This window comes from Crinia signifera, chromosome 3 (assembly GCF_055691185.1).
Source record: "Crinia signifera chromosome 3, ASM5569118v1, whole genome shotgun sequence".
Taxonomy (NCBI): Eukaryota; Metazoa; Chordata; class Amphibia; order Anura; family Myobatrachidae; genus Crinia; species Crinia signifera.
Window position 1 is genome coordinate 80470143 of NC_139219.1, and position 26425 is coordinate 80496567.

Sequence of the window (26425 nt, forward strand, 5' to 3'; positions counted from 1 at the left end):
CAGACATATGCTGTCCTCGCTATGCAAATGAGCTCACTTTCTAGAAAGCACCCTCATTCTGTCTTTAAACTGAGAAAAGAAACCCCATTAAGCTGGGGCACACAAAAATTGAGACAAAACTCAGTTTTGCTCCTCTCCACGGAAATCTTTAGTAAAAGGCGAAAGATTTGTGCGTTCTGAAGAGAAACCAGAGCATGACCAAGATTTCACCTGTCGTCTGAGTGCTGTGCTGGCAGGCCTCACTCAGCTCAATGAGAGCACCCAACTTGAAATAAAAAAGAGCAGATTGTTCACCAGGCTTCCCCTTGCTGTAGGAATCTTTGGCACTCCTTACCAATTGCTTCATATTTTGGAAATAATTAACACAGTCAAGAATTTACTGCATGGTAAGAAACAGACATATGCTGTCCTCGCTATGCAAATGAGCTCACTTTCTAGAAAGCACCCTCATTCTGTCTTTAAACTGAGAAAAGAAACCCTATTAAGCTGGGGCACACAAAAATTGAGACAAAACTCAGTTTTGCTCCTCTCCACGGAAATCTTTAGTAAAAGGCGAAAGATTTGTGCGTTCTGAAGAGAAACCAGAGCATGACCAAGATTTCACCTGTCGTCTGAGTGCCGTGCTGGCAGGCCTCACTCAGCTCAATAAGAGCACCCAACATGAAATAAAAAAGAGCAGATTGTTCACCAGGCTTCCCCTTGCTGTAGGAATCTTTGTCACTCCTTACCAATTGCTTCATATTTTGGAAATAATTAACACGGTCAAGAAGTTACTGCATGGGAAGAAACAGACATATGCTGTCCTCACTATGCAAATGAGCTCACTTTCTAGAAAGCACCCTCATTCTGTCTTTAAACTGAGAAAAGAAACCCCATTAAGCTGGGGCACACAAAAATTGAGACAAAACTCAGTTTTGCTCCTCTCCACGGAAATCTTTAGTAAAAGGCGAAAGATTTGTGCGTTCTGAAGAGAAACCAGAGCATGACCAAGATTTCACCTGTCATCTGAGTGCTGTGCTGGCAGGCCTCACTCAGCTCAATGAGAGCACCCAACTTGAAATAAAAAAGAGCAGATTGTTCACCAGGCTTCCCCTTGCTGTAGGAATCTTTGGCACTCCTTACCAATTGCTTCATATTTTGGAAATAATTAACACGGTCAAGAATTTACTGCATGGGAAGAAACAGACATATGCTGTCCTCGCTATGCAAATAAGCTCACTTTCTAGAAAGCACCCTCATTCTGTCTTTAAACTGAGAAAAGAAACCCCATTAAGCTGGGGCACACAAAAATTGAGACAAAACTCAGTTTTGCTCCTCTCCACGGAAATCTTTAGTAAAAGGCGAAAGATTTGTGCGTTCTGAAGAGAAACCAGAGCATGACCAATATTTCACCTGTCGTCTGAGTGCCGTGCTGGCAGGCCTCACTAGGCTCAATGAGAGCACCCAACTTGAAATAAAAAAGAGCAGATTGTTCACCAAGCTTCCTCTTGCTGTAGGAATCTTTGGCACTCCTTACCAATTGCTTCATATTTTGGAAATAACTAACACGGTCAAGAATTTACTGCATGGGAAGAAACAGACATATGCTGTCCTCGCTATGCAAATGAGCTCACTTTCTAAAAAAGCACCCTCATTCTGTCTTTAAACTGAGAAAAGAAACCCCATTAAGCTGGGGCACACAAAAATTGAGACAAAACTCAGTTTTGCTCCTCTCCACGGAAATCTTTAGTAAAAGGCGAAAGATTTGTGCGTTCTGAAGAGAAACCAGAGCATGACCAAGATTTCACCTGTCGTCTGAGTGCCGTGCTGGCAGGCCTCACTCAGCTCAATGAGAGCACCCAACTTGAAATAAAAAAAGAGCAGATTGTTTACCAGGCTTCCCCTTGCTGTAGGAATCTTTGGCACTCCTTACCAATTGCTTCATATTTTGGAAATAATTAACACGGTCAAGAATTTACTGCATGGGAAGAAACAGACATATGCTGTCCTCGCTATGCAAATGAGCTCACTTTCTAGAAAGCACCCTCATTCTGTCTTTAAACTGAGAAAAGAAACCCCATAAAGCTGGGGCACACAAAAATTGAGACAAAACTCAGTTTTGCTCCTCTCCACGGAAATCTTTAGTAAAAGGCGAAAGATTTGTGCGTTCTGAAGAGAAACCAAAGCATGACCAAGATTTCACCTGTCGTCTGAGTGCCATGCTGGCAGGCCTCACTCAGCTCAATGAGAGCACCCAACTTGAAATAAAAAAAGAGCAGATTGTTCACCAGGCTTCCCCTTGCTGTTGGAATCTTTGGCACTCCTTACCAATTGCTTCATATTTTGGAAATAATTAACACGGTCAAGAATTTACTGCATGGGAAGAAACAGACATATGCTGTCCTCGCTATGCAAATGAGCTCACTTTCTAGAAAGCACCCTCATTCTGTCTTTAAACTGAGAAAAGAAACCCCATAAAGCTGGGGCACACAAAAATTGAGACAAAACTCAGTTTTGCTCCTCTCCACGGAAATCTTTAGTAAAAGGCGAAAGATTTGTGCGTTCTGAAGAGAAACCAGAGCATGACCAAGATTTCACCTGTCGTCTGAGTGCCGTGCTGGCAGGCCTCACTCAGCTCAATGAGAGCACCCAACTTGAAATAAAAAAGAGCAGATTGTTCACCAGGCTTCCCCTTGCTGTAGGAATCTTTGGCACTCTTTACCAATTGCTTCATATTTTGGAAATTATTAACACGGTCAAGAATTGACTGCATGGGAAGAAACAGACATATGCTGTCCTCGCTATGCAAAGGAGCTCACTTTCTAGAAAGCACCCTCATTCTGTCTTTAAACTGAGAAAAGAAACCCCATTAAGCTGGGGCACACAAAAATTGAGACAAAACTCAGTTTTGCTCCTCTCCACGGAAATCTTTAGTAAAAGGCGAAAGATTTGTGCGTTCTGAAGAGAAACCAGAGCATGACCAATATTTCACCTGTCGTCTGAGTGCCGTGCTGGCAGGCCTCACTAGGCTCAATGAGAGCACCCAACTTGAAATAAAAAAGAGCAGATTGTTCACCAAGCTTCCTCTTGCTGTAGGAATCTTTGGCACTCCTTACCAATTGCTTCATATTTTGGAAATAATTAACACGGTCAAGAATTTACTGCATGGGAAGAAACAGACATATGCTGTCCTCGCTAAGCAAATGAGCTCACTTTCTAAAAAAGCACCCTCATTCTGTCTTTAAACTGAGAAAAGAAACCCCATTAAGCTGGGGCACACAAAAATTGAGACAAAACTCAGTTTTGCTCCTCTCCACGGAAATCTTTAGTAAAAGGCGAAAGATTTGTGCGTTCTGAAGAGAAACCAGAGCATGACCAAGATTTCACCTGTCGTCTGAGTGCCGTGCTGGCAGGCCTCACTCAGCTCAATGAGAGCACCCAACTTGAAATAAAAAAGAGCAGATTGTTTACCAGGCTTCCCCTTGCTGTAGGAATCTTTGGCACTCCTTACCAATTGCTTCATATTTTGGAAATAATTAACACGGTCAAGAATTTACTGCATGGGAAGAAACAGACATATGCTGTCCTCGCTATGCAAATGAGCTCACTTTCTAGAAAGCACCCTCATTCTGTCTTTAAACTGAGAAAAGAAACCCCATAAAGCTGGGGCACACAAAAATTGAGACAAAACTCAGTTTTGCTCCTCTCCACGGAAATCTTTAGTAAAAGGCGAAAGATTTGTGCGTTCTGAAGAGAAACCAAAGCATGACCAAGATTTCACCTGTCGTCTGAGTGCCATGCTGGCAGGCCTCACTCAGCTCAATGAGAGCACCCAACTTGAAATAAAAAAGAGCAGATTGTTCACCAGGCTTCCCCTTGCTGTAGGAATCTTTGGCACTCCTTACCAATTGCTTCATATTTTGGAAATAATTAACACGGTCAAGAATTTACTGCATGGGAAGAAACAGACATATGCTGTCCTCGCTATGCAAATGAGCTCACTTTCTAGAAAGCACCCTCATTCTGTCTTTAAACTGAGAAAAGAAACCCCATAAAGCTGGGGCACACAAAAATTGAGACAAAACTCAGTTTTGCTCCTCTCCACGGAAATCTTTAGTAAAAGGCGAAAGATTTGTGCGTTCTGAAGAGAAACCAGAGCATGACCAAGATTTCACCTGTCGTCTGAGTGCCGTGCTGGCAGGCCTCACTCAGCTCAATGAGAGCACCCAACTTGAAATAAAAAAGAGCAGATTGTTCACCAGGCTTCCCCTTGCTGTAGGAATCTTTGGCACTCTTTACCAATTGCTTCATATTTTGGAAATTATTAACACGGTCAAGAATTTACTGCATGGGAAGAAACAGACATATGCTGTCCTCGCTATGCAAAGGAGCTCACTTTCTAGAAAGCACCCTCATTCTGTCTTTAAACTGAGAAAAGAAACCCCATTAATCTGGGGCACACAAAAATTGAGACAAAACTCAGTTTTGCTCCTCTCCACGGAAATCTTTAGTAAAAGGCGAAAGATTTGTGCGTTCTGAAGAGAAACCAGAGCATGACCAAGATTTCACCTGTCGTCTGAGTGCCGTGCTGGCAGGCCTCACTAGGCTCAATGAGAGCACCCAACTTGAAATAAAAAAGAGCAGATTGTTCACCAGGCTTCCCCTTGCTGTAGGAATCTTTGTCACTCCTTACCAATTGCTTCATATTTTTTAAATAATTAACACGGTCAAGAATTTACTGCATGGGAAGAAACAGACATATGCTGTCCTCGCTATGCAAATGAGCTCACTTTCTAGAAAGCACCCTCATTCTGTCTTTAAACTGAGAAAAGAAACCCCATTAAGCTGGGGCACACAAAAATTGAGACAAAACTCAGTTTTGCTCCTCTCCACGGAAATCTTTAGTAAAAGGCGAAAGATTTGTGCGTTCTGAAGAGAAACCAGAGCATGACCAAGATTTCACCTGTCGTCTGAGTGCCGTGCTGGCAGGCCTCACTCAGCTCAATGAGAGCACCCAACTTGAAATAAAAAAGAGCAGATTGTTCACCAAGCTTCCTCTTGCTGTAGGAATCTTTGGCACTCCTTACCAATTGCTTCATATTTTGGAAATAATTAACACGGTCAAGAATTTACTGCATGGGAAGAAACAGACATATGCTGTCCTCGCTATGCAAATGAGCTCACTTTCTAGAAAGCACCCTCATTCTGTCTTTAAACTGAGAAAAGAAACCCCATTAAGCTGGGGCACACAAAAATTGAGACAAAACTCAGTTTTGCTCCTCTCCACGGAAATCTTTAGTAAAAGGCGAAAGATTTGTGCGTTCTGAAGAGAAACCAGAGCATGACCAAGATTTCACCTGTCGTCTGAGTGCCGTGCTGGCAGGCCTCACTCAGCTCAATGAGAGCACCCAACTTGAAATGAAAAAGAGCAGATTGTTCACCAGGCTTCCCCTTGCTGTAGGAATCTTTGGCACTCCTTACCAATTGCTTCATATTTTGGAAATAATTAACACGGTCAAGAATTTACTGCATGGGAAGAAACAGACATATGCTGTCCTCGCTATGCAAATGAGCTCACTTTCTAGAAAGCACCCTCATTCTGTCTTTAAACTGAGAAAAGAAACCCCATTAAGCTGGGGCACACAAAAATTGAGACAAAACTCAGTTTTGCTCCTCTCCACGGAAATCTTTAGTAAAAGGCAAAAGATTTGTGCGTTCTGAAGAGAAACCAGAGCATGACCAATATTTCACCTGTCGTCTGAGTGCCGTGCTGGCAGGCCTCACTAGGCTCAATGAGAGCACCCAACTTGAAATAAAAAAGAGCAGATTATTCACCAGGCTTCCCCTTGCTGTAGGAATCTTTGGCACTCCTTACCAATTGCTTCATATTTTGGAAATAATTAACACGGTCAAGAATTTACTGCATGGGAAGAAACAGACATATGCTGTCCTCGCTATGCAAATGAGCTCACTTTCTAGAAAGCACCCTCATTCTGTCTTTAAACTGAGAAAAGAAACCCCATTAAGCTGGGGCACACAAAAATTGAGACAAAACTCAGTTTTGCTCCTCTCCACGGAAATCTTTAGTAAAAGGCGAAAGATTTGTGCGTTCTGAAGAGAAACCAGAGCATGACCAAGATTTCACCTGTCGTCTGAGTGCCGTGCTGGCAGGCCTCACTCAGCTCAATGAGAGCACCCAACTTGAAATAAAAAAGAGCAGATTGTTCACCAGGCTTCCCCTTGCTGTAGGAATCTTTGGCACTCCTTACCAATTGCTTCATATTTTGGAAATAATTAACACAGTCAAGAATTTACTGCATGGTAAGAAACAGACATATGCTGTCCTCGCTATGCAAATGAGCTCACTTTCTAGAAAGCACCCTCATTCTGTCTTTAAACTGAGAAAAGAAACCCTATTAAGCTGGGGCACACAAAAATTGAGACAAAACTCAGTTTTGCTCCTCTCCACGGAAATCTTTAGTAAAAGGCGAAAGATTTGTGCGTTCTGAAGAGAAACCAGAGCATGACCAAGATTTCACCTGTCGTCTGAGTGCCGTGCTGGCAGGCCTCACTCAGCTCAATAAGAGCACCCAACATGAAATAAAAAAGAGCAGATTGTTCACCAGGCTTCCCCTTGCTGTAGGAATCTTTGTCACTCCTTACCAATTGCTTCATATTTTGGAAATAATTAACACGGTCAAGAAGTTACTGCATGGGAAGAAACAGACATATGCTGTCCTCACTATGCAAATGAGCTCACTTTCTAGAAAGCACCCTCATTCTGTCTTTAAACTGAGAAAAGAAACCCCATTAAGCTGGGGCACACAAAAATTGAGACAAAACTCAGTTTTGCTCCTCTCCACGGAAATCTTTAGTAAAAGGCGAAAGATTTGTGCGTTCTGAAGAGAAACCAGAGCATGACCAAGATTTCACCTGTCATCTGAGTGCTGTGCTGGCAGGCCTCACTCAGCTCAATGAGAGCACCCAACTTGAAATAAAAAAGAGCAGATTGTTCACCAGGCTTCCCCTTGCTGTAGGAATCTTTGGCACTCCTTACCAATTGCTTCATATTTTGGAAATAATTAACACGGTCAAGAATTTACTGCATGGGAAGAAACAGACATATGCTGTCCTCGCTATGCAAATGAGCTCACTTTCTAGAAAGCACCCTCATTCTGTCTTTAAACTGAGAAAAGAAACCCCATTAAGCTGGGGCACACAAAAATTGAGACAAAACTCAGTTTTGCTCCTCTCCACGGAAATCTTTAGTAAAAGGCGAAAGATTTGTGCGTTCTGAAGAGAAACCAGAGCATGACCAATATTTCACCTGTCGTCTGAGTGCCGTGCTGGCAGGCCTCACTAGGCTCAATGAGAGCACCCAACTTGAAATAAAAAAGAGCAGATTGTTCACCAAGCTTCCTCTTGCTGTAGGAATCTTTGGCACTCCTTACCAATTGCTTCATATTTTGGAAATAACTAACACGGTCAAGAATTTACTGCATGGGAAGAAACAGACATATGCTGTCCTCGCTATGCAAATGAGCTCACTTTCTAAAAAAGCACCCTCATTCTGTCTTTAAACTGAGAAAAGAAACCCCATTAAGCTGGGGCACACAAAAATTGAGACAAAACTCAGTTTTGCTCCTCTCCACGGAAATCTTTAGTAAAAGGCGAAAGATTTGTGCGTTCTGAAGAGAAACCAGAGCATGACCAAGATTTCACCTGTCGTCTGAGTGCCGTGCTGGCAGGCCTCACTCAGCTCAATGAGAGCACCCAACTTGAAATAAAAAAAGAGCAGATTGTTTACCAGGCTTCCCCTTGCTGTAGGAATCTTTGGCACTCCTTACCAATTGCTTCATATTTTGGAAATAATTAACACGGTCAAGAATTTACTGCATGGGAAGAAACAGACATATGCTGTCCTCGCTATGCAAATGAGCTCACTTTCTAGAAAGCACCCTCATTCTGTCTTTAAACTGAGAAAAGAAACCCCATAAAGCTGGGGCACACAAAAATTGAGACAAAACTCAGTTTTGCTCCTCTCCACGGAAATCTTTAGTAAAAGGCGAAAGATTTGTGCGTTCTGAAGAGAAACCAAAGCATGACCAAGATTTCACCTGTCGTCTGAGTGCCATGCTGGCAGGCCTCACTCAGCTCAATGAGAGCACCCAACTTGAAATAAAAAAAGAGCAGATTGTTCACCAGGCTTCCCCTTGCTGTTGGAATCTTTGGCACTCCTTACCAATTGCTTCATATTTTGGAAATAATTAACACGGTCAAGAATTTACTGCATGGGAAGAAACAGACATATGCTGTCCTCGCTATGCAAATGAGCTCACTTTCTAGAAAGCACCCTCATTCTGTCTTTAAACTGAGAAAAGAAACCCCATAAAGCTGGGGCACACAAAAATTGAGACAAAACTCAGTTTTGCTCCTCTCCACGGAAATCTTTAGTAAAAGGCGAAAGATTTGTGCGTTCTGAAGAGAAACCAGAGCATGACCAAGATTTCACCTGTCGTCTGAGTGCCGTGCTGGCAGGCCTCACTCAGCTCAATGAGAGCACCCAACTTGAAATAAAAAAGAGCAGATTGTTCACCAGGCTTCCCCTTGCTGTAGGAATCTTTGGCACTCTTTACCAATTGCTTCATATTTTGGAAATTATTAACACGGTCAAGAATTTACTGCATGGGAAGAAACAGACATATGCTGTCCTCGCTATGCAAAGGAGCTCACTTTCTAGAAAGCACACTCATTCTGTCTTTAAACTGAGAAAAGAAACCCCATTAATCTGGGGCACACAAAAATTGAGACAAAACTCAGTTTTGCTCCTCTCCACGGAAATCTTTAGTAAAAGGCGAAAGATTTGTGCGTTCTGAAGAGAAACCAGAGCATGACCAAGATTTCACCTGTCGTCTGAGTGCCGTGCTGGCAGGCCTCACTAGGCTCAATGAGAGCACCCAACTTGAAATAAAAAAGAGCAGATTGTTCACCAGGCTTCCCCTTGCTGTAGGAATCTTTGTCACTCCTTACCAATTGCTTCATATTTTTTAAATAATTAACACGGTCAAGAATTTACTGCATGGGAAGAAACAGACATATGCTGTCCTCGCTATGCAAATGAGCTCACTTTCTAGAAAGCACCCTCATTCTGTCTTTAAACTGAGAAAAGAAACCCCATTAAGCTGGGGCACACAAAAATTGAGACAAAACTCAGTTTTGCTCCTCTCCACGGAAATCTTTAGTAAAAGGCGAAAGATTTGTGCGTTCTGAAGAGAAACCAGAGCATGACCAAGATTTCACCTGTCGTCTGAGTGCCGTGCTGGCAGGCCTCACTCAGCTCAATGAGAGCACCCAACTTGAAATAAAAAAGAGCAGATTGTTCACCAGGCTTCCCCTTGCTGTAGGAATCTTTGGCACTCCTTACCAATTGCTTCATATTTTGGAAATAATTAACACGGTCAAGAATTTACTGCATGGGAAGAAACAGACATATGCTGTCCTCGCTATGCAAATGAGCTCACTTTCTAGAAAGCACCCTCATTCTGTCTTTAAACTGAGAAAAGAAACCCCATTAAGCTGGGGCACACAAAAATTGAGACAAAACTCAGTTTTGCTCCTCTCCACGGAAATCTTTAGTAAAAGGCGAAAGATTTGTGCGTTCTGAAGAGAAACCAGAGCATAACCAAGATTTCACCTGTCGTCTGAGTGCCGTGATGGCAGGCCTCACTCAGCTCAATGAGAGCACCCAACTTGAAATAAAAAAGAGCAGATTGTTCACCAGGCTTCCCCTTGCTGTAGGAATCTTTGGCACTCCTTACCAATTGCTTCATATTTTGGAAATAATTAACACGGTCAAGAATTTACTGCATGGGAAGAAACAGACATATGCTGTCCTCGCTATGCAAATGAGCTCACTTTCTAGAAAGCACCCTCATTCTGTCTTTAAACTGAGAAAAGAAACCCCATTAAGTTGGGGCACACAAAAATTGAGACAAAACTCAGTTTTGCTCCTCTCCACGGAAATCTTTAGTAAAAGGCGAAAGATTTGTGCGTTCTGAAGAGAAACCAGAGCATGACCAAGATTTCACCTGTCGTCTGAGTGCCGTGCTGGCAGGCCTCACTCAGCTCAATGAGAGCACCCAACTTGAAATAAAAAAAGAGCAGATTGTTCACCAGGCTTCCCCTTGCTGTAGGAATCTTTGGCACTCCTTACCAATTGCTTCATATTTTGGAAATAATTAACACGGTCAAGAATTTACTGCATGGGAAGAAACAGACATATGCTGTCCTCGCTATGCAAATGAGCTCACTTTCTAGAAAGCACCCTCATTCTGTCTTTAAACTGAGAAAAGAAACCCCATTAAGCTGGGGCACACAAAAATTGAGACAAAACTCAGTTTTGCTCCTCTCCACGGAAATCTTTAGTAAAAGGCGAAAGATTTGTGCGTTCTGAAGAGAAACCAGAGCATGACCAAGATTTCACCTGTCGTCTGAGTGCCGTGCTGGCAGGCCTCACTCAGCTCAATGAGAGCACCCAACTTGAAATAAAAAAGAGCAGATTGTTCACCAGGCTTCCCCTTGCTGTAGGAATCTTTGGCACTCCTTACCAATTGCTTCATATTTTGGAAATAATTAACACGGTCAAGAATTTACTGCATGGGAAGAAACAGACATATGCTGTCCTCGCTATGCAAATGAGCTCACTTTCTAGAAAGCACCCTCATTCTGTCTTTAAACTGAGAAAAGAAACCCCATTAAGCTGGGGCACACAAAAATTGAGACAAAACTCAGTTTTGCTCCTCTCCACGGAAATCTTTAGTAAAAGGCGAAAGATTTGTGCGTTCTGAAGAGAAACCAGAGCATGACCAAGATTTCACATGTCGTCTGAGTGCCGTGCTGGCAGGCCTCACTCAGCTCAATGAGAGCACCCAACTTGAAATAAAAAAAGAGCAGATTGTTCACCAGGCTTCCCCTTGCTGTAGGAATCTTTGGCACTCCTTACCAATTGCTTCATATTTTGGAAATAATTAACACGGTCAAGAATTTACTGCATGGGAAGAAACAGACATATGCTGTCCTCGCTTTGCAAATGAGCTCACTTTCTAGAAAGCACCCTCATTCTGTCTTTAAACTGAGAAAAGAAACCCCATTAAGCTGGGGCACACAAAAATTGAGACAAAACTCAGTTCTGCTCCTCTCCACGGAAATCTTTAGTAAAAGGCGAAAGATTTGTGCGTTCTGAAGAGAAACCAGAGCATGACCAAGATTTCACCTGTCGTCTGAGTGCCGTGCTGGAAGGCCTCACTCAGCTCAATGAGAGCACCCAACTTGAAATAAAAAAGAGCAGATTGTTCACCAGGCTTCCCCTTGCTGTAGGAATCTTTGGCACTCCTTACCAATTGCTTCATATTTTGGAAATAATTAACACGGTCAAGAATTTACTGCATGGGAAGAAACAGACATATGCTGTCCTCGCTATGCAAATGAGCTCACTTTCTAGAAAGCACCCTCATTCTGTCTTTAAACTGAGAAAAGAAACCCCATAAAGCTTGGGCACACAAAAATTGAGACAAAACTCAGTTTTGCTCCTCTCCACGGAAATCTTTAGTAAAAGGCGAAAGATTTGTGCATTCTGAAGAGAAACCAGAGCATGACCAAGATTTCACCTGTCGTCTGAGTGCCGTGCTGGCAGGCCTCACTCAGCTCAATGAGAGCACCCAACTTGAAATAAAAAAAGAGCAGATTGTTCACCAGGCTTCCCCTTGCTGTAGGAATCTTTGGCACTCCTTACCAATTGCTTCATATTTTGGAAATAATTAACACGGTCAAGAATTTACTGCATGGGAAGAAACAGACATATGCTGTCCTCGCTATGCAAATTAGCTCACTTTCTAGAAAGCACCCTCATTCTGTCTTTAAACTGAGAAAAGAAACCCCATTAAGCTGGGGCACACAAAAATTGAGACAAAACTCAGTTCTGCTCCTCTCCACGGAAATCTTTAGTAAAAGGCGAAAGATTTGTGCGTTCTGAAGAGAAACCAGAGCATGACCAAGATTTCACCTGTCGTCTGAGTGCCGTGCTGGCAGGCCTCACTCAGCTCAATGAGAGCACCCAACTTGAAATAAAAAAGAGCAGATTGTTAACCAGGCTTCCCCTTGCTGTAGGAATCTTTGTCACTCCTTACCAATTGCTTCATATTTTGGAAATAATTAACACGGTCAAGAATTTACTGCATGGGAAGAAACAGACATATGCTGTCCTCGCTATGCAAATGAGCTCACTTTCTAGAAAGCACCCTCATTCTGTCTTTAAACTGAGAAAAGAAACCCCATTAAGCTGGGGCACACAAAAATTGAGACAAAACTCAGTTTTGCTCCTCTCCACGGAAATCTTTAGTAAAAGGCGAAAGATTTGTGCGTTCTGAAGAGAAACCAGAGCATGACCAAGATTTCACCTGTCGTCTGAGTGCCGTGCTGGCAGGCCTCACTCAGCTCAATGAGAGCACCCAACTTGAAATAAAAAAGAGCAGATTGTTCACCAGGCTTCCCCTTGCTGTAGGAATCTTTGGCACTCCTTACCAATTGCTTCATATTTTGGAAATAATTAACACGGTCAAGAATTTACTGCATGGGAAGAAACAGACATATGCTGTCCTCGCTATGCAAATTAGCTCACTTTCTAGAAAGCACCCTCATTCTGTCTTTAAACTGAGAAAAGAAACCCCATTAAGCTGGGGCACACAAAAATTGAGACAAAACTCAGTTCTGCTCCTCTCCACGGAAATCTTTAGTAAAAGGCGAAAGATTTGTGCGTTCTGAAGAGAAACCAGAGCATGACCAAGATTTCACCTGTCGTCTGAGTGCCGTGCTGGCAGGCCTCACTCAGCTCAATGAGAGCACCCAACTTGAAATAAAAAAGAGCAGATTGTTAACCAGGCTTCCCCTTGCTGTAGGAATCTTTTTTCACTCCTTACCAATTGCTTCATATTTTGGAAATAATTAACACGGTCAAGAATTTACTGCATGGGAAGAAACAGACATATGCTGTCCTCGCTATGCAAATGAGCTCACTTTCTAGAAAGCACCCTCATTCTGTCTTTAAACTGAGAAAAGAAACCCCATTAAGCTGGGGCACACAAAAATTGAGACAAAACTCAGTTTTGCTCCTCTCCACGGAAATCTTTAGTAAAAGGCGAAAGATTTGTGCGTTCTGAAGAGAAACCAGAGCATGACCAAGATTTCACCTGTCGTCTGAGTGCCGTGCTGGCAGGCCTCACTCAGCTCAATGAGAGCACTTAACATGAAATAAAAAAGAGCAGATTGTTCACCAGGCTTCCCCTTGCTGTAGGAATCTTTGGCACTCCTTACCAATTGCTTCATATTTTGGAAATAATTAACACGGTCAAGAATTTACTGCATGGGAAGAAACAGACATATGCTGTCCTCGCTATGCAAATGAGCTCACTTTCTAGAAAGCACCCTCATTCTGTCTTTAAACTGAGAAAAGAAACCCCATTAAGTTGGGGCACACAAAAATTGAGACAAAACTCAGTTTTGCTCCTCTCCACGGAAATCTTTAGTAAAAGGCGAAAGATTTGTGCGTTCTGAAGAGAAACCAGAGCATGACCAAGATTTCACCTGTCGTCTGAGTGCCGTGCTGGCAGGCCTCACTCAGCTCAATGAGAGCACCCAACTTGAAATAAAAAAAGAGCAGATTGTTCACCAGGCTTCCCCTTGCTGTAGGAATCTTTGGCACTCCTTACCAATTGCTTCATATTTTGGAAATAATTAACACGGTCAAGAATTTACTGCATGGGAAGAAACAGACATATGCTGTCCTCGCTATGCAAATGAGCTCACTTTCTAGAAAGCACCCTCATTCTGTCTTTAAACTGAGAAAAGAAACCCCATTAAGCTGGGGCACACAAAAATTGAGACAAAACTCAGTTCTGCTCCTCTCCACGGAAATCTTTAGTAAAAGGCGAAAGATTTGTGCGTTCTGAAGAGAAACCAGAGCATGACCAAGATTTCACCTGTCGTCTGAGTGCCGTGCTGGCAGGCCTCACTCAGCTCAATGAGAGCACCCAACTTGAAATAAAAAAGAGCAGATTGTTCACCAGGCTTCCCCTTGCTGTAGGAATCTTTGGCACTCCTTACCAATTGCTTCATATTTTGGAAATAATTAACACGGTCAAGAATTTACTGCATGGGAAGAAACAGACATATGCTGTCCTCGCTATGCAAATGAGCTCACTTTCTAGAAAGCACCCTCATTCTGTCTTTAAACTGAGAAAAGAAACCCCATTAAGCTGGGGCACACAAAAATTGAGACAAAACTCAGTTTTGCTCCTCTCCACGGAAATCTTTAGTAAAAGGCGAAAGATTTGTGCGTTCTGAAGAGAAACCAGAGCATGACCAAGATTTCACATGTCGTCTGAGTGCCGTGCTGGCAGGCCTCACTCAGCTCAATGAGAGCACCCAACTTGAAATAAAAAAAGAGCAGATTGTTCACCAGGCTTCCCCTTGCTGTAGGAATCTTTGGCACTCCTTACCAATTGCTTCATATTTTGGAAATAATTAACACGGTCAAGAATTTACTGCATGGGAAGAAACAGACATATGCTGTCCTCGCTATGCAAATGAGCTCACTTTCTAGAAAGCACCCTCATTCTGTCTTTAAACTGAGAAAAGAAACCCCATTAAGCTGGGGCACACAAAAATTGAGACAAAACTCAGTTCTGCTCCTCTCCACGGAAATCTTTAGTAAAAGGCGAAAGATTTGTGCGTTCTGAAGAGAAACCAGAGCATGACCAAGATTTCACCTGTCGTCTGAGTGCCGTGCTGGCAGGCCTCACTCAGCTCAATGAGAGCACCCAACTTGAAATAAAAAAAGAGCAGATTGTTCACCAGGCTTCCCCTTGCTGTAGGAATCTTTGGCACTCCTTACCAATTGCTTCATATTTTGGAAATAATTAACACGGTCAAGAATTTACTGCATGGGAAGAAACAGACATATGCTGTCCTCGCTATGCAAATTAGCTCACTTTCTAGAAAGCACCCTCATTCTGTCTTTAAACTGAGAAAAGAAACCCCATTAAGCTGGGGCACACAAAAATTGAGACAAAACTCAGTTCTGCTCCTCTCCACGGAAATCTTTAGTAAAAGGCGAAAGATTTGTGCGTTCTGAAGAGAAACCAGAGCATGACCAAGATTTCACCTGTCGTCTGAGTGCCGTGCTGGCAGGCCTCACTCAGCTCAATGAGAGCACCCAACTTGAAATAAAAAAGAGCAGATTGTTAACCAGGCTTCCCCTTGCTGTAGGAATCTTTGTCACTCCTTACCAATTGCTTCATATTTTGGAAATAATTAATACGGTCAAGAATTTACTGCATGGGAAGAAACAGACATATGCTGTCCTCGCTATGCAAATGAGCTCACTTTCTAGAAAGCACCCTCATTCTGTCTTTAAACTGAGAAAAGAAACCCCATTAAGCTGGGGCACACAAAAATTGAGACAAAACTCAGTTTTGCTCCTCTCCACGGAAATCTTTAGTAAAAGGCGAAAGATTTGTGCGTTCTGAAGAGAAACCAGAGCATGACCAAGATTTCACCTGTCGTCTGAGTGCCGTGCTGGCAGGCCTCACTCAGCTCAATGAGAGCACTTAACATGAAATAAAAAAGAGCAGATTGTTCACCAGGCTTCCCCTTGCTGTAGGAATCTTTGGCACTCCTTACCAATTGCTTCATATTTTGGAAATAATTAACACGGTCAAGAATTTACTGCATGGGAAGAAACAGACATATGCTGTCCTCGCTATGCAAATGAGCTCACTTTCTAGAAAGCACCCTCATTCTGTCTTTAAACTGAGAAAAGAAACCCCATTAAGCTGGGGCACACAAAAATTGAGACAAAACTCAGTTTTGCTCCTCTCCACGGAAATCTTTAGTAAAAGGCGAAAGATTTGTGCGTTCTGAAGAGAAACCAGAGCATGACCAAGATTTCACCTGTCGTCTGAGTGCCGTGCTGGCAGGCCTCACTCAGCTCAATGAGAGCACCCAACTTGAAATAAAAAAGAGCAGATTGTTCACCAAGCTTCCCCTTGCTGTAGGAATCTTTGGCACTCCTTACCAATTGCTTCATGTTTTGGAAATAATTAACACGGTCAAGAATTTACTGCATGGGAAGAAACAGACATATGCTGTCCTCGCTATGCAAATGAGCTCACTTTCTAGAAAGCACCCTCATTCTGTCTTTAAACTGAGAAAAGAAACCCCATTAAGCTGGGGCACACAAAAATTAATACAAAACTCAGTTTTGCTCCTCTCCACGGAAATCTTTAGTAAAAGGCGAAAGATTTGTGCGTTCTGAAGAGAAACCAGAGCATGACCAAGATTTCACCTGTCGTCTGAGTGCCGTGCTGGCAGGCCTCACTCAGCTCAATGAGAGCACCCAACTTGAAATAAAAAAGAGCAGATTGTTCACCAGGCTTCCCCTTGCTGTAGGAATCTTTGTCACTCCTTACCAATTGCTTCATATTTTTTAAATAATTAACACGGTCAAGAATTTACTGCATGGGAAGAAACAGACATATGCTGTCCTCGCTATGCAAATGAGCTCACTTTCTAGAAAGCACCCTCATTCTGTCTTTAAACTGAGAAAAGAAACCCCATTAAGCTGGGGCACACAAAAATTGAGACAAAACTCAGTTTTGCTCCTCTCCACGGAAATTTTTAGTAAAAGGCGAAAGATTTGTGCGTTCTGAAGAGAAACCAGAGCATGACCAAGATTTCACATGTCGTCTGAGTGCCGTGCTGGCAGGCCTCACTAGGCTCAATGAGAGCACCCAACTTGAAATAAAAAAGAGCAGATTGTTCACCAGGCTTCCCCTTGCTGTAGGAATCTTTGGCACTCCTTACCAATTGCTTCATATTTTGGAAATAATTAACACGGTCAAGAATTTACTGCATGGGAAGAAACAGACATATGCTGTCCTCGCTATGCAAATGAGCTCACTTTCTAGAAAGCACCCTCATTCTGTCTTTAAACTGAGAAAAGAAACCCCATTAAGCTGGGGCACACAAAAATTGAGACAAAACTCAGTTTTGCTCCTCTCCACGGAAATCTTTAGTAAAAGGCGAAAGATTTGTGCGTTCTGAAGAGAAACCAGAGCATGACCAAGATTTCACCTGTCGTCTTAGTGCCGTGCTGGCAGGCCTCACTCAGCTCAATGAGAGCACCCAACTTGAAATAAAAAAAGAGCAGATTGTTCACCAGGCTTCCCCTTGCTGTAGGAATCTTTGGCACTCCTTACCAATTGCTTCATATTTTGGAAATAATTAACACGGTCAAGAATTTACTGCATGGGAAGAAACAGACATATGCTGTCCTCGCTATGCAAATGAGCTCACTTTCTAGAAAGCACCCTCATTCTGTCTTTAAACTGAGAAAAGAAACCCCATTAAGCTGGGGCACACAAAAATTGAGACAAAACTCAGTTTTGCTCCTCTCCACAGAAATCTTTAGTAAAAGGCGAAAGATTTGTGCGTTCTGAAGAGAAACCAGAGCATAACCAAGATTTCACCTGTCGTCTGAGTGCCGTGATGGCAGGCCTCACTCAGCTCAATGAGAGCACCCAACTTGAAATAAAAAAGAGCAGATTGTTCACCAGGCTTCCCCTTGCTGTAGGAATCTTTGGCACTCCTTACCAATTGCTTCATATTTTGGAAATAATTAACACGGTCAAGAATTTACTGCATGGGAAGAAACAGACATATGCTGTCCTTGCTATGCAAATGAGCTCACTTTCTAGAAAGCACCCTCATTCTGTCTTTAAACTGAGAAAAGAAACCCCATTAAGTTGGGGCACACAAAAATTGAGACAAAACTCAGTTTTGCTCCTCTCCACGGAAATCTTTAGTAAAAGGCGAAAGATTTGTGCGTTCTGAGGAGAAACCAGAGCATGACCAAGATTTCACCTGTCGTCTGAGTGCCGTGCTGGCAGGCCTCACTCAGCTCAATGAGAGCACCCAACTTGAAATAAAAAAAGAGCAGATTGTTCACCAGGCTTCCCCTTGCTGTAGGAATCTTTGGCACTCCTTACCAATTGCTTCATATTTTGGAAATAATTAACACGGTCAAGAATTTACTGCATGGGAAGAAACAGACATATGCTGTCCTCGCTATGCAAATGAGCTCACTTTCTAGAAAGCACCCTCATTCTGTCTTTAAACTGAGAAAAGAAACCCCATTAAGCTGGGGCACACAAAAATTGAGACAAAACTCAGTTCTGCTCCTCTCCACGGAAATCTTTAGTAAAAGGCGAAAGATTTGTGCGTTCTGAAGAGAAACCAGAGCATGACCAAGATTTCACCTGTCGTCTGAGTGCCGTGCTGGCAGGCCTCACTCAGCTCAATGAGAGCACCCAACTTGAAATAAAAAAGAGCAGATTGTTCACCAGGCTTCCCCTTGCTGTAGGAATCTTTGGCACTCCTTACCAATTGCTTCATATTTTGGAAATAATTAACACGGTCAAGAATTTACTGCATGGGAAGAAACAGACATATGCTGTCCTCGCTATGCAAATGAGCTCACTTTCTAGAAAGCACCCTCATTCTGTCTTTAAACTGAGAAAAGAAACCCCATTAAGCTGGGGCACACAAAAATTGAGACAAAACTCAGTTTTGCTCCTCTCCACGGAAATCTTTAGTAAAAGGCGAAAGATTTGTGCGTTCTGAAGAGAAACCAGAGCATGACCAAGATTTCACCTGTCGTCTGAGTGCCGTGCTTTCAGGCCTCACTCAGCTCAATGAGAGCACCCAACTTGAAATAAAAAAGAGCAGATTGTTCACCAGGCTTCCCCTTGCTGTAGGAATCTTTGGCACTCCTTACCAATTGCTTCATATTTTGGAAATAATTAACACGGTCAAGAATTTACTGCATGGTAAGAAACAGACATATGCTGTCCTCGCTATGCAAATGAGCTCACTTTCTAGAAAGCACCCTCATTCTGTCTTTAAACTGAAAAAAGAAACCCCATTAAGCTGGGGCACACAAAAATTGAGACAAAACTCAGTTTTGCTCCTCTCCACGGAAATCTTTAGTAAAAGGCGAAAGATTTGTGCGTTCTGAAGAGAAACCAGAGCATGACCAAGATTTCACCTGTCGTCTGAGTGCCGTGCTTTCAGGCCTCACTCAGCTCAATGAGAGCACCCAACTTGAAATAAAAAAGAGCAGATTGTTCACCAGGCTTCCCCTTGCTGTAGGAATCTTTGGCACTCCTTACCAATTGCTTCATATTTTGGAAATAATTAACACGGTCAAGAATTTACTGCATGGGAGGAAACAGACATATGCTGTCCTCGCTATGCAAATGAGCTCACTTTCTAGAAAGCACCCTCATTCTGTCTTTAAACTGAGAAAAGAAACCCCATTAAGCTGGGGCACACAAAAATTGAGACAAAACTCAGTTCTGCTCCTCTCCACGGAAATCTTTAGTAAAAGGCGAAAGATTTGTGCGTTCTGAAGAGAAACCAGAGCATGACCAAGATTTCACCTGTCGTCTGAGTGCCGTGCTGGCAGGCCTCACTCAGCTCAATGAGAGCACCCAACTTGAAATAAAAAAGAGCAGATTGTTCACCAGGCTTCCCCTTGCTGTAGGAATCTTTGGCACTCCTTACCAATTGCTTCATATTTTGGAAATAATTAACACGGTCAAGAATTTACTGCATGGGAAGAAACAGACATATGCTGTCCTCGCTATGCAAATGAGCTCACTTTCTAGAAAGCACCCTCATTCTGTCTTTAAACTGAGAAAAGAAACCCCATTAAGCTGGGGCACACAAAATTTGAGACAAAACTCAGTTTTGCTCCTCTCCACGGAAATCTTTAGTAAAAGGCGAAAGATTTGTGCGTTCTGAAGAGAAACCAGAGCATGACCAAGATTTCACATGTCGTCTGAGTGCCGTGCTGGCAGGCCTCACTCAGCTCAATGAGAGCACCCAACTTGAAATAAAAAAAGAGCAGATTGTTCACCAGGCTTCCCCTTGCTGTAGGAATCTTTGGCACTCCTTACCAATTGCTTCATATTTTGGAAATAATTAACACGGTCAAGAATTTACTGCATGGGAAGAAACAGACATATGCTGTCCTCGCTATGCAAATGAGCTCACTTTCTAGAAAGCACCCTCATTCTGTCTTTATACTGAGAAAAGAAACCCCATTAAGCTGGGGCACACAAAAATTGAGACAAAACTCAGTTCTGCTCCTCTCCACGGAAATCTTTAGTAAAAGGCGAAAGATTTGTGCGTTCTGAAGAGAAACCAGAGCATGACCAAGATTTCACCTGTCGTCTGAGTGCCGTGCTGGCAGGCCTCACTCAGCTCAATGAGAGCACCCAACTTGAAATAAAAAAAGAGCAGATTGTTCACCAGGCTTCCCCTTGCTGTAGGAATCTTTGGCACTCCTTACCAATTGCTTCATATTTTGGAAATAATTAACACGGTCAAGAATTTACTGCATGGGAAGAAACAGACATATGCTGTCCTCGCTATGCAAATTAGCTCACTTTCTAGAAAGCACCCTCATTCTGTCTTTAAACTGAGAAAAGAAACCCCATTAAGCTGGGGCACACAAAAATTGAGACAAAACTCAGTTCTGCTCCTCTCCACGGAAATCTTTAGTAAAAGGCGAAAGATTTGTGCGTTCTGAAGAGAAACCAGAGCATGACCAAGATTTCACCTGTCGTCTGAGTGCCGTGCTGGCAGGCCTCACTCAGCTCAATGAGAGCACCCAACTTGAAATAAAAAAGAGCAGATTGTTAACCAGGCTTCCCCTTGCTGTAGGAATCTTTGTCACTCCTTACCAATTGCTTCATATTTTGGAAATAATTAACACGGTCAAGAATTTACTGCATGGGAAGAAACAGACATATGCTGTCCTCGCTATGCAAATGAGCTCACTTTCTAGAAAGCACCCTCATTCTGTCTTTAAACTGAGAAAAGAAACCCCATTAAGCTGGGGCACACAAAAATTGAGACAAAACTCAGTTTTGCTCCTCTCCACGGAAATCTTTAGTAAAAGGCGAAAGATTTGTGCGTTCTGAAGAGAAACCAGAGCATGACCAAGATTTCACCTGTCGTCTGAGTGCCGTGCTGGCAGGCCTCACTCAGCTCAATGAGAGCACTTAACATGAAATAAAAAAGAGCAGATTGTTCACCAGGCTTCCCCTTGCTGTAGGAATCTTTGTCACTCCTTACCAATTGCTTCATATTTTGGAAATAATTAACACGGTCAAGAATTTACTGCATGGGAAGAAACAGACATATGCTGTCCTCGCTATGCAAATGAGCTCACTTTCTAGAAAGCACCCTCATTCTGTCTTTAAACTGAGAAAAGAAACCCCATTAAGCTGGGGCACACAAAAATTGAGACAAAACTCAGTTTTGCTCCTCTCCACGGAAATCTTTAGTAAAAGGCGAAAGATTTGTGCGTTCTGAAGAGAAACCAGAGCATGACCAAGATTTCACCTGTCGTCTGAGTGCCGTGCTGGCAGGCCTCACTCAGCTCAATGAGAGCACTTAACATGAAATAAAAAAGAGCAGATTGTTCACCAGGCTTCCCCTTGCTGTAGGAATCTTTGTCACTCCTTACCAATTGCTTCATATTTTGGAAATAATTAACACGGTCAAGAATTTACTGCATGGGAAGAAACAGACATATGCTGTCCTCGCTATGCAAATGAGCTCACTTTCTAGAAAGCACCCTCATTCTGTCTTTAAACTGAGAAAAGAAACCCCATTAAGCTGGGGCACACAAAAATTGAGACAAAACTCAGTTTTGCTCCTCTCCACGGAAATCTTTAGTAAAAGGCGAAAGATTTGTGCGTTCTGAAGAGAAACCAGAGCATGACCAAGATTTCACCTGTCGTCTGAGTGCCGTGCTGGCAGGCCTCACTCAGCTCAATGAGAGCACCCAACTTGAAATAAAAAAGAGCAGATTGTTCACCAAGCTTCCCCTTGCTGTAGGAATCTTTGGCACTCCTTACCAATTGCTTCATGTTTTGGAAATAATTAACACGGTCAAGAATTTACTGCATGGGAAGAAACAGACATATGCTGTCCTCGCTATGCAAATGAGCTCACTTTCTAGAAAGCACCCTCATTCTGTCTTTAAACTGAGAAAAGAAACCCCATTAAGCTGGGGCACACAAAAATTAATACAAAACTCAGTTTTGCTCCTCTCCACGGAAATCTTTAGTAAAAGGCGAAAGATTTGTGCGTTCTGAAGAGAAACCAGAGCATGACCAAGATTTCACCTGTCGTCTGAGTGCCGTGCTGGCAGGCCTCACTCAGCTCAATGAGAGCACCCAACTTGAAATAAAAAAGAGCAGATTGTTCACCAGGCTTCCCCTTGCTGTAGGAATCTTTGTCACTCCTTACCAATTGCTTCATATTTTTTAAATAATTAACACGGTCAAGAATTTACTGCATGGGAAGAAACAGACATATGCTGTCCTCGCTATGCAAATGAGCTCACTTTCTAGAAAGCACCCTCATTCTGTCTTTAAACTGAGAAAAGAAACCCCATTAAGCTGGGGCACACAAAAATTGAGACAAAACTCAGTTTTGCTCCTCTCCACGGAAATCTTTAGTAAAAGGCGAAAGATTTGTGCGTTCTGAAGAGAAACCAGAGCATGACCAAGATTTCACATGTCGTCTGAGTGCCGTGCTGGCAGGCCTCACTCAGCTCAATGAGAGCACCCAACTTGAAATAAAAAAGAGCAGATTGTTCACCAGGCTTCCCCTTGCTGTAGGAATCTTTGGCACTCCTTACCAATTGCTTCATATTTTGGAAATAATTAACACGGTCAAGAATTTACTGCATGGGAAGAAACAGACATATGCTGTCCTCGCTATGCAAATGAGCTCACTTTCTAGAAAGCACCCTCATTCTGTCTTTAAACTGAGAAAAGAAACCCCATTAAGCTGGGGCACACAAAAATTGAGACAAAACTCAGTTTTGCTCCTCTCCACAGAAATCTTTAGTAAAAGGCGAAAGATTTGTGCGTTCTGAAGAGAAACCAGAGCATAACCAAGATTTCACCTGTCGTCTGAGTGCCGTGATGGCAGGCCTCACTCAGCTCAATGAGAGCACCCAACTTGAAATAAAAAAGAGCAGATTGTTCACCAGGCTTCCCCTTGCTGTAGGAATCTTTGGCACTCCTTACCAATTGCTTCATATTTTGGAAATAATTAACACGGTCAAGAATTTACTGCATGGGAAGAAACAGACATATGCTGTCCTTGCTATGCAAATGAGCTCACTTTCTAGAAAGCACCCTCATTCTGTCTTTAAACTGAGAAAAGAAACCCCATTAAGTTGGGGCACACAAAAATTGAGACAAAACTCAGTTTTGCTCCTCTCCACGGAAATCTTTAGTAAAAGGCGAAAGATTTGTGCGTTCTGAAGAGAAACCAGAGCATGACCAAGATTTCACCTGTCGTCTGAGTGCCGTGCTGGCAGGCCTCACTCAGCTCAATGAGAGCACCCAACTTGAAATAAAAAAAGAGCAGATTGTTCACCAGGCTTCCCCTTGCTGTAGGAATCTTTGGCACTCCTTACCAATTGCTTCATATTTTGGAAATAATTAACACGGTCAAGAATTTACTGCATGGGAAGAAACAGACATATGCTGTCCTCGCTATGCAAATGAGCTCACTTTCTAGAAAGCACCCTCATTCTGTCTTTAAACTGAGAAAAGAAACCCCATTAAGCTGGGGCACACAAAAATTGAGACAAAACTCAGTTCTGCTCCTCTCCACGGAAATCTTTAGTAAAAGGCGAAAGATTTGTGCGTTCTGAAGAGAAACCAGAGCATGACCAAGATTTCACCTGTCGTCTGAGTGCCGTGCTGGCAGGCCTCACTCAGCTCAATGAGAGCACCCAACTTGAAATAAAAAAGAGCAGATTGTTCACCAGGCTTCCCCTTGCTGTAGGAATCTTTGTCACTCCTTACCAATTGCTTCATATTTTTGAAATAATTAACACGGTCAAGAATTTACTGCATGGGAAGAAACAGACATATGCTGTCCTCGCTATGCAAATGAGCTCACTTTCTAGAAAGCACCCTCATTCTGTCTTTAAACTGAGAAAAGAAACCCCATTAAGCTGGGGCACACAAAAATTGAGACAAAACTCAGTTTTGCTCCTCTCCACGGAAATCTTTAGTAAAAGGCGAAAGATTTGTGCGTTCTGAAGAGAAACCAGAGCATGACCAAGATTTCACCTGTCGTCTGAGTGCCGTGCTGGCAGGCCTCACTCAGCTCAATGAGAGCACCCAACTTGAAATAAAAAAGAGCAGATTGTTCACCAGGCTTCCCCTTGCTGTAGGAATCTTTGGCACTCCTTACCAATTGCTTCATATTTTGGAAATAATTAACACGGTCAAGAATTTACTGCATGGGAAGAAACAGACATATGCTGTCCTCGCTATGCAAATGAGCTCACTTTCTAGAAAGCACCCTCATTCTGTCTTTAAACTGAGAAAAGAAACCCCATTAAGCTGGGGCACACAAAAATTGAGACAAAACTCAGTTTTGCTCCTCTCCACGGAAATCTTTAGTAAAAGGCGAAAGATTTGTGCGTTCTGAAGAGAAACCAGAGCATGACCAAGATTTCACCTGTCGTCTTAGTGCCGTGCTGGCAGGCCTCACTCAGCTCAATGAGAGCACCCAACTTGAAATAAAAAAAGAGCAGATTGTTCACCAGGCTTCCCCTTGCTGTAGGAATCTTTGGCACTCCTTACCAATTGCTTCATATTTTGGAAATAATTAACACGGTCAAGAATTTACTGCATGGGAAGAAACAGACATATGCTGTCCTCGCTATGCAAATGAGCTCACTTTCTAGAAAGCACCCTCATTCTGTCTTTAAACTGAGAAAAGAAACCCCATTAAGTTGGGGCACACAAAAATTGAGACAAAACTCAGTTTTGCTCCTCTCCACGGAAATCTTTAGTAAAAGGCGAAAGATTTGTGCGTTCTGAAGAGAAACCAGAGCATGACCAAGATTTCACCTGTCGTCTGAGTGCCGTGCTGGCAGGCCTCACTCAGCTCAATGAGAGCACCCAACTTGAAATAAAAAAAGAGCAGATTGTTCACCAGGCTTCCCCTTGCTGTAGGAATCTTTGGCACTCCTTACCAATTGCTTCATATTTTGGAAATAATTAACACGGTCAAGAATTTACTGCATGGGAAGAAACAGACATATGCTGTCCTCGCTATGCAAATGAGCTCACTTTCTAGAAAGCACCCTCATTCTGTCTTTAAACTGAGAAAAGAAACCCCATTAAGCTGGGGCACACAAAAATTGAGACAAAACTCAGTTCTGCTCCTCTCCACGGAAATCTTTAGTAAAAGGCGAAAGATTTGTGCGTTCTGAAGAGAAACCAGAGCATGACCAAGATTTCACCTGTCGTCTGAGTGCCGTGCTGGCAGGCCTCACTCAGCTCAATGAGAGCACCCAACTTGAAATAAAAAAGAGCAGATTGTTCACCAGGCTTCCCCTTGCTGTAGGAATCTTTGGCACTCCTTACCAATTGCTTCATATTTTGGAAATAATTAACACGGTCAAGAATTTACTGCATGGGAAGAAACAGACATATGCTGTCCTCGCTATGCAAATGAGCTCACTTTCTAGAAAGCACCCTCATTCTGTCTTTAAACTGAGAAAAGAAACCCCATTAAGCTGGGGCACACAAAAATTGAGACAAAACTCAGTTTTGCTCCTCTCCACGGAAATCTTTAGTAAAAGGCGAAAGATTTGTGCGTTCTGAAGAGAAACCAGAGCATGACCAAGATTTCACCTGTCGTCTGAGTGCCGTGCTTTCAGGCCTCACTCAGCTCAATGAGAGCACCCAACTTGAAATAAAAAAGAGCAGATTGTTCACCAGGCTTCCCCTTGCTGTAGGAATCTTTGGCACTCCTTACCAATTGCTTCATATTTTGGAAATAATTAACACGGTCAAGAATTTACTGCATGGTAAGAAACAGACATATGCTGTCCTCGCTATGCAAATGAGCTCACTTTCTAGAAAGCACCCTCATTCTGTCTTTAAACTGAGAAAAGAAACCCCATTAAGCTGGGGCACACAAAAATTGAGACAAAACTCAGTTTTGCTCCTCTCCACGGAAATCTTTAGTAAAAGGCGAAAGATTTGTGCGTTCTGAAGAGAAACCAGAGCATGACCAAGATTTCACCTGTCGTCTGAGTGCCGTGCTTTCAGGCCTCACTCAGCTCAATGAGAGCACCCAACTTGAAATAAAAAAGAGCAGATTGTTCACCAGGCTTCCCCTTGCTGTAGGAATCTTTGGCACTCCTTACCAATTGCTTCATATTTTGGAAATAATTAACACGGTCAAGAATTTACTGCATGGGAAAAAACAGACA

At 42.7% G+C, this 26425-nt stretch overlaps 67 non-coding genes across 67 annotated transcripts; all 67 read right to left on the reverse strand.

Annotated features, from left to right (window-relative positions):
* Positions 1-80: 80 nt before the first annotated feature.
* On the reverse strand, positions 81-196 carry LOC146065078 (U5 spliceosomal RNA). Its single transcript, XR_014471981.1, has one exon. It is a non-coding gene; the product is annotated as a U5 spliceosomal RNA (small nuclear RNA).
* A 278-nt stretch (positions 197-474) lies between these two features.
* On the reverse strand, positions 475-590 carry LOC146065796 (U5 spliceosomal RNA). Its single transcript, XR_014472609.1, has one exon. It is a non-coding gene; the product is annotated as a U5 spliceosomal RNA (small nuclear RNA).
* A 278-nt stretch (positions 591-868) lies between these two features.
* On the reverse strand, positions 869-984 carry LOC146065079 (U5 spliceosomal RNA). The gene has a single exon (XR_014471982.1). It is a non-coding gene; the product is annotated as a U5 spliceosomal RNA (small nuclear RNA).
* A 278-nt stretch (positions 985-1262) lies between these two features.
* On the reverse strand, positions 1263-1378 carry LOC146065080 (U5 spliceosomal RNA). Its single transcript, XR_014471983.1, has one exon. It is a non-coding gene; the product is annotated as a U5 spliceosomal RNA (small nuclear RNA).
* Positions 1379-1657: 279 nt separating this feature from the next.
* Positions 1658-1773, reverse strand: LOC146065081 (U5 spliceosomal RNA). Its single transcript, XR_014471984.1, has one exon. It is a non-coding gene; the product is annotated as a U5 spliceosomal RNA (small nuclear RNA).
* Positions 1774-2052: 279 nt separating this feature from the next.
* LOC146065662 (U5 spliceosomal RNA) lies at positions 2053-2168 on the reverse strand. The gene has a single exon (XR_014472488.1). It is a non-coding gene; the product is annotated as a U5 spliceosomal RNA (small nuclear RNA).
* Positions 2169-2447: 279 nt separating this feature from the next.
* Positions 2448-2563, reverse strand: LOC146066206 (U5 spliceosomal RNA). The gene has a single exon (XR_014472902.1). It is a non-coding gene; the product is annotated as a U5 spliceosomal RNA (small nuclear RNA).
* Positions 2564-2841: 278 nt separating this feature from the next.
* LOC146065082 (U5 spliceosomal RNA) lies at positions 2842-2957 on the reverse strand. Its single transcript, XR_014471985.1, has one exon. It is a non-coding gene; the product is annotated as a U5 spliceosomal RNA (small nuclear RNA).
* A 279-nt stretch (positions 2958-3236) lies between these two features.
* Positions 3237-3352, reverse strand: LOC146065083 (U5 spliceosomal RNA). Its single transcript, XR_014471986.1, has one exon. It is a non-coding gene; the product is annotated as a U5 spliceosomal RNA (small nuclear RNA).
* Positions 3353-3630: 278 nt separating this feature from the next.
* On the reverse strand, positions 3631-3746 carry LOC146065663 (U5 spliceosomal RNA). The gene has a single exon (XR_014472489.1). It is a non-coding gene; the product is annotated as a U5 spliceosomal RNA (small nuclear RNA).
* Positions 3747-4024: 278 nt separating this feature from the next.
* LOC146066207 (U5 spliceosomal RNA) lies at positions 4025-4140 on the reverse strand. The gene has a single exon (XR_014472903.1). It is a non-coding gene; the product is annotated as a U5 spliceosomal RNA (small nuclear RNA).
* Positions 4141-4418: 278 nt separating this feature from the next.
* On the reverse strand, positions 4419-4534 carry LOC146065542 (U5 spliceosomal RNA). The gene has a single exon (XR_014472385.1). It is a non-coding gene; the product is annotated as a U5 spliceosomal RNA (small nuclear RNA).
* Positions 4535-4812: 278 nt separating this feature from the next.
* On the reverse strand, positions 4813-4928 carry LOC146065084 (U5 spliceosomal RNA). Its single transcript, XR_014471987.1, has one exon. It is a non-coding gene; the product is annotated as a U5 spliceosomal RNA (small nuclear RNA).
* A 278-nt stretch (positions 4929-5206) lies between these two features.
* Positions 5207-5322, reverse strand: LOC146065085 (U5 spliceosomal RNA). The gene has a single exon (XR_014471988.1). It is a non-coding gene; the product is annotated as a U5 spliceosomal RNA (small nuclear RNA).
* Positions 5323-5600: 278 nt separating this feature from the next.
* LOC146065526 (U5 spliceosomal RNA) lies at positions 5601-5716 on the reverse strand. Its single transcript, XR_014472372.1, has one exon. It is a non-coding gene; the product is annotated as a U5 spliceosomal RNA (small nuclear RNA).
* Positions 5717-5994: 278 nt separating this feature from the next.
* Positions 5995-6110, reverse strand: LOC146065086 (U5 spliceosomal RNA). The gene has a single exon (XR_014471989.1). It is a non-coding gene; the product is annotated as a U5 spliceosomal RNA (small nuclear RNA).
* A 278-nt stretch (positions 6111-6388) lies between these two features.
* Positions 6389-6504, reverse strand: LOC146065797 (U5 spliceosomal RNA). The gene has a single exon (XR_014472610.1). It is a non-coding gene; the product is annotated as a U5 spliceosomal RNA (small nuclear RNA).
* Positions 6505-6782: 278 nt separating this feature from the next.
* On the reverse strand, positions 6783-6898 carry LOC146065087 (U5 spliceosomal RNA). The gene has a single exon (XR_014471990.1). It is a non-coding gene; the product is annotated as a U5 spliceosomal RNA (small nuclear RNA).
* Positions 6899-7176: 278 nt separating this feature from the next.
* LOC146065089 (U5 spliceosomal RNA) lies at positions 7177-7292 on the reverse strand. The gene has a single exon (XR_014471991.1). It is a non-coding gene; the product is annotated as a U5 spliceosomal RNA (small nuclear RNA).
* Positions 7293-7571: 279 nt separating this feature from the next.
* Positions 7572-7687, reverse strand: LOC146065090 (U5 spliceosomal RNA). Its single transcript, XR_014471992.1, has one exon. It is a non-coding gene; the product is annotated as a U5 spliceosomal RNA (small nuclear RNA).
* A 279-nt stretch (positions 7688-7966) lies between these two features.
* LOC146065664 (U5 spliceosomal RNA) lies at positions 7967-8082 on the reverse strand. The gene has a single exon (XR_014472490.1). It is a non-coding gene; the product is annotated as a U5 spliceosomal RNA (small nuclear RNA).
* Positions 8083-8361: 279 nt separating this feature from the next.
* Positions 8362-8477, reverse strand: LOC146066208 (U5 spliceosomal RNA). Its single transcript, XR_014472904.1, has one exon. It is a non-coding gene; the product is annotated as a U5 spliceosomal RNA (small nuclear RNA).
* Positions 8478-8755: 278 nt separating this feature from the next.
* On the reverse strand, positions 8756-8871 carry LOC146065543 (U5 spliceosomal RNA). The gene has a single exon (XR_014472386.1). It is a non-coding gene; the product is annotated as a U5 spliceosomal RNA (small nuclear RNA).
* A 278-nt stretch (positions 8872-9149) lies between these two features.
* LOC146065091 (U5 spliceosomal RNA) lies at positions 9150-9265 on the reverse strand. Its single transcript, XR_014471993.1, has one exon. It is a non-coding gene; the product is annotated as a U5 spliceosomal RNA (small nuclear RNA).
* A 278-nt stretch (positions 9266-9543) lies between these two features.
* On the reverse strand, positions 9544-9659 carry LOC146065092 (U5 spliceosomal RNA). The gene has a single exon (XR_014471994.1). It is a non-coding gene; the product is annotated as a U5 spliceosomal RNA (small nuclear RNA).
* A 278-nt stretch (positions 9660-9937) lies between these two features.
* Positions 9938-10053, reverse strand: LOC146066145 (U5 spliceosomal RNA). Its single transcript, XR_014472846.1, has one exon. It is a non-coding gene; the product is annotated as a U5 spliceosomal RNA (small nuclear RNA).
* Positions 10054-10332: 279 nt separating this feature from the next.
* Positions 10333-10448, reverse strand: LOC146065093 (U5 spliceosomal RNA). The gene has a single exon (XR_014471995.1). It is a non-coding gene; the product is annotated as a U5 spliceosomal RNA (small nuclear RNA).
* A 278-nt stretch (positions 10449-10726) lies between these two features.
* Positions 10727-10842, reverse strand: LOC146065094 (U5 spliceosomal RNA). Its single transcript, XR_014471996.1, has one exon. It is a non-coding gene; the product is annotated as a U5 spliceosomal RNA (small nuclear RNA).
* Positions 10843-11121: 279 nt separating this feature from the next.
* Positions 11122-11237, reverse strand: LOC146065579 (U5 spliceosomal RNA). The gene has a single exon (XR_014472417.1). It is a non-coding gene; the product is annotated as a U5 spliceosomal RNA (small nuclear RNA).
* Positions 11238-11515: 278 nt separating this feature from the next.
* On the reverse strand, positions 11516-11631 carry LOC146065903 (U5 spliceosomal RNA). Its single transcript, XR_014472711.1, has one exon. It is a non-coding gene; the product is annotated as a U5 spliceosomal RNA (small nuclear RNA).
* Positions 11632-11910: 279 nt separating this feature from the next.
* On the reverse strand, positions 11911-12026 carry LOC146065580 (U5 spliceosomal RNA). The gene has a single exon (XR_014472418.1). It is a non-coding gene; the product is annotated as a U5 spliceosomal RNA (small nuclear RNA).
* Positions 12027-12304: 278 nt separating this feature from the next.
* On the reverse strand, positions 12305-12420 carry LOC146065095 (U5 spliceosomal RNA). Its single transcript, XR_014471997.1, has one exon. It is a non-coding gene; the product is annotated as a U5 spliceosomal RNA (small nuclear RNA).
* A 278-nt stretch (positions 12421-12698) lies between these two features.
* On the reverse strand, positions 12699-12814 carry LOC146065581 (U5 spliceosomal RNA). The gene has a single exon (XR_014472419.1). It is a non-coding gene; the product is annotated as a U5 spliceosomal RNA (small nuclear RNA).
* Positions 12815-13093: 279 nt separating this feature from the next.
* Positions 13094-13209, reverse strand: LOC146065096 (U5 spliceosomal RNA). The gene has a single exon (XR_014471998.1). It is a non-coding gene; the product is annotated as a U5 spliceosomal RNA (small nuclear RNA).
* Positions 13210-13487: 278 nt separating this feature from the next.
* On the reverse strand, positions 13488-13603 carry LOC146066146 (U5 spliceosomal RNA). The gene has a single exon (XR_014472847.1). It is a non-coding gene; the product is annotated as a U5 spliceosomal RNA (small nuclear RNA).
* A 279-nt stretch (positions 13604-13882) lies between these two features.
* LOC146065582 (U5 spliceosomal RNA) lies at positions 13883-13998 on the reverse strand. Its single transcript, XR_014472420.1, has one exon. It is a non-coding gene; the product is annotated as a U5 spliceosomal RNA (small nuclear RNA).
* Positions 13999-14276: 278 nt separating this feature from the next.
* Positions 14277-14392, reverse strand: LOC146065097 (U5 spliceosomal RNA). The gene has a single exon (XR_014471999.1). It is a non-coding gene; the product is annotated as a U5 spliceosomal RNA (small nuclear RNA).
* A 279-nt stretch (positions 14393-14671) lies between these two features.
* On the reverse strand, positions 14672-14787 carry LOC146065584 (U5 spliceosomal RNA). The gene has a single exon (XR_014472421.1). It is a non-coding gene; the product is annotated as a U5 spliceosomal RNA (small nuclear RNA).
* A 279-nt stretch (positions 14788-15066) lies between these two features.
* On the reverse strand, positions 15067-15182 carry LOC146065585 (U5 spliceosomal RNA). The gene has a single exon (XR_014472422.1). It is a non-coding gene; the product is annotated as a U5 spliceosomal RNA (small nuclear RNA).
* A 278-nt stretch (positions 15183-15460) lies between these two features.
* On the reverse strand, positions 15461-15576 carry LOC146065098 (U5 spliceosomal RNA). The gene has a single exon (XR_014472000.1). It is a non-coding gene; the product is annotated as a U5 spliceosomal RNA (small nuclear RNA).
* A 278-nt stretch (positions 15577-15854) lies between these two features.
* Positions 15855-15970, reverse strand: LOC146065100 (U5 spliceosomal RNA). Its single transcript, XR_014472001.1, has one exon. It is a non-coding gene; the product is annotated as a U5 spliceosomal RNA (small nuclear RNA).
* Positions 15971-16248: 278 nt separating this feature from the next.
* LOC146066158 (U5 spliceosomal RNA) lies at positions 16249-16364 on the reverse strand. Its single transcript, XR_014472858.1, has one exon. It is a non-coding gene; the product is annotated as a U5 spliceosomal RNA (small nuclear RNA).
* Positions 16365-16642: 278 nt separating this feature from the next.
* On the reverse strand, positions 16643-16758 carry LOC146065869 (U5 spliceosomal RNA). Its single transcript, XR_014472677.1, has one exon. It is a non-coding gene; the product is annotated as a U5 spliceosomal RNA (small nuclear RNA).
* A 278-nt stretch (positions 16759-17036) lies between these two features.
* On the reverse strand, positions 17037-17152 carry LOC146065101 (U5 spliceosomal RNA). Its single transcript, XR_014472002.1, has one exon. It is a non-coding gene; the product is annotated as a U5 spliceosomal RNA (small nuclear RNA).
* A 279-nt stretch (positions 17153-17431) lies between these two features.
* Positions 17432-17547, reverse strand: LOC146065822 (U5 spliceosomal RNA). Its single transcript, XR_014472632.1, has one exon. It is a non-coding gene; the product is annotated as a U5 spliceosomal RNA (small nuclear RNA).
* A 278-nt stretch (positions 17548-17825) lies between these two features.
* LOC146065692 (U5 spliceosomal RNA) lies at positions 17826-17941 on the reverse strand. Its single transcript, XR_014472514.1, has one exon. It is a non-coding gene; the product is annotated as a U5 spliceosomal RNA (small nuclear RNA).
* Positions 17942-18220: 279 nt separating this feature from the next.
* On the reverse strand, positions 18221-18336 carry LOC146065587 (U5 spliceosomal RNA). Its single transcript, XR_014472423.1, has one exon. It is a non-coding gene; the product is annotated as a U5 spliceosomal RNA (small nuclear RNA).
* Positions 18337-18614: 278 nt separating this feature from the next.
* On the reverse strand, positions 18615-18730 carry LOC146065102 (U5 spliceosomal RNA). The gene has a single exon (XR_014472003.1). It is a non-coding gene; the product is annotated as a U5 spliceosomal RNA (small nuclear RNA).
* A 278-nt stretch (positions 18731-19008) lies between these two features.
* LOC146065103 (U5 spliceosomal RNA) lies at positions 19009-19124 on the reverse strand. The gene has a single exon (XR_014472004.1). It is a non-coding gene; the product is annotated as a U5 spliceosomal RNA (small nuclear RNA).
* Positions 19125-19402: 278 nt separating this feature from the next.
* LOC146065588 (U5 spliceosomal RNA) lies at positions 19403-19518 on the reverse strand. The gene has a single exon (XR_014472424.1). It is a non-coding gene; the product is annotated as a U5 spliceosomal RNA (small nuclear RNA).
* A 278-nt stretch (positions 19519-19796) lies between these two features.
* LOC146065780 (U5 spliceosomal RNA) lies at positions 19797-19912 on the reverse strand. Its single transcript, XR_014472593.1, has one exon. It is a non-coding gene; the product is annotated as a U5 spliceosomal RNA (small nuclear RNA).
* Positions 19913-20191: 279 nt separating this feature from the next.
* LOC146065589 (U5 spliceosomal RNA) lies at positions 20192-20307 on the reverse strand. The gene has a single exon (XR_014472425.1). It is a non-coding gene; the product is annotated as a U5 spliceosomal RNA (small nuclear RNA).
* Positions 20308-20586: 279 nt separating this feature from the next.
* LOC146065590 (U5 spliceosomal RNA) lies at positions 20587-20702 on the reverse strand. The gene has a single exon (XR_014472426.1). It is a non-coding gene; the product is annotated as a U5 spliceosomal RNA (small nuclear RNA).
* A 278-nt stretch (positions 20703-20980) lies between these two features.
* On the reverse strand, positions 20981-21096 carry LOC146065104 (U5 spliceosomal RNA). Its single transcript, XR_014472005.1, has one exon. It is a non-coding gene; the product is annotated as a U5 spliceosomal RNA (small nuclear RNA).
* A 278-nt stretch (positions 21097-21374) lies between these two features.
* Positions 21375-21490, reverse strand: LOC146065105 (U5 spliceosomal RNA). The gene has a single exon (XR_014472006.1). It is a non-coding gene; the product is annotated as a U5 spliceosomal RNA (small nuclear RNA).
* Positions 21491-21768: 278 nt separating this feature from the next.
* LOC146065106 (U5 spliceosomal RNA) lies at positions 21769-21884 on the reverse strand. Its single transcript, XR_014472007.1, has one exon. It is a non-coding gene; the product is annotated as a U5 spliceosomal RNA (small nuclear RNA).
* A 278-nt stretch (positions 21885-22162) lies between these two features.
* Positions 22163-22278, reverse strand: LOC146066159 (U5 spliceosomal RNA). The gene has a single exon (XR_014472859.1). It is a non-coding gene; the product is annotated as a U5 spliceosomal RNA (small nuclear RNA).
* Positions 22279-22556: 278 nt separating this feature from the next.
* Positions 22557-22672, reverse strand: LOC146065107 (U5 spliceosomal RNA). The gene has a single exon (XR_014472008.1). It is a non-coding gene; the product is annotated as a U5 spliceosomal RNA (small nuclear RNA).
* Positions 22673-22950: 278 nt separating this feature from the next.
* On the reverse strand, positions 22951-23066 carry LOC146065823 (U5 spliceosomal RNA). The gene has a single exon (XR_014472633.1). It is a non-coding gene; the product is annotated as a U5 spliceosomal RNA (small nuclear RNA).
* Positions 23067-23344: 278 nt separating this feature from the next.
* LOC146066147 (U5 spliceosomal RNA) lies at positions 23345-23460 on the reverse strand. The gene has a single exon (XR_014472848.1). It is a non-coding gene; the product is annotated as a U5 spliceosomal RNA (small nuclear RNA).
* Positions 23461-23739: 279 nt separating this feature from the next.
* LOC146065591 (U5 spliceosomal RNA) lies at positions 23740-23855 on the reverse strand. Its single transcript, XR_014472427.1, has one exon. It is a non-coding gene; the product is annotated as a U5 spliceosomal RNA (small nuclear RNA).
* Positions 23856-24133: 278 nt separating this feature from the next.
* Positions 24134-24249, reverse strand: LOC146065108 (U5 spliceosomal RNA). The gene has a single exon (XR_014472009.1). It is a non-coding gene; the product is annotated as a U5 spliceosomal RNA (small nuclear RNA).
* Positions 24250-24527: 278 nt separating this feature from the next.
* On the reverse strand, positions 24528-24643 carry LOC146065109 (U5 spliceosomal RNA). Its single transcript, XR_014472010.1, has one exon. It is a non-coding gene; the product is annotated as a U5 spliceosomal RNA (small nuclear RNA).
* A 279-nt stretch (positions 24644-24922) lies between these two features.
* On the reverse strand, positions 24923-25038 carry LOC146066148 (U5 spliceosomal RNA). Its single transcript, XR_014472849.1, has one exon. It is a non-coding gene; the product is annotated as a U5 spliceosomal RNA (small nuclear RNA).
* Positions 25039-25317: 279 nt separating this feature from the next.
* LOC146065593 (U5 spliceosomal RNA) lies at positions 25318-25433 on the reverse strand. The gene has a single exon (XR_014472428.1). It is a non-coding gene; the product is annotated as a U5 spliceosomal RNA (small nuclear RNA).
* A 278-nt stretch (positions 25434-25711) lies between these two features.
* On the reverse strand, positions 25712-25827 carry LOC146065111 (U5 spliceosomal RNA). Its single transcript, XR_014472011.1, has one exon. It is a non-coding gene; the product is annotated as a U5 spliceosomal RNA (small nuclear RNA).
* A 278-nt stretch (positions 25828-26105) lies between these two features.
* LOC146065112 (U5 spliceosomal RNA) lies at positions 26106-26221 on the reverse strand. The gene has a single exon (XR_014472012.1). It is a non-coding gene; the product is annotated as a U5 spliceosomal RNA (small nuclear RNA).
* Between the last annotated feature and the right edge of the window lie 204 nt (positions 26222-26425).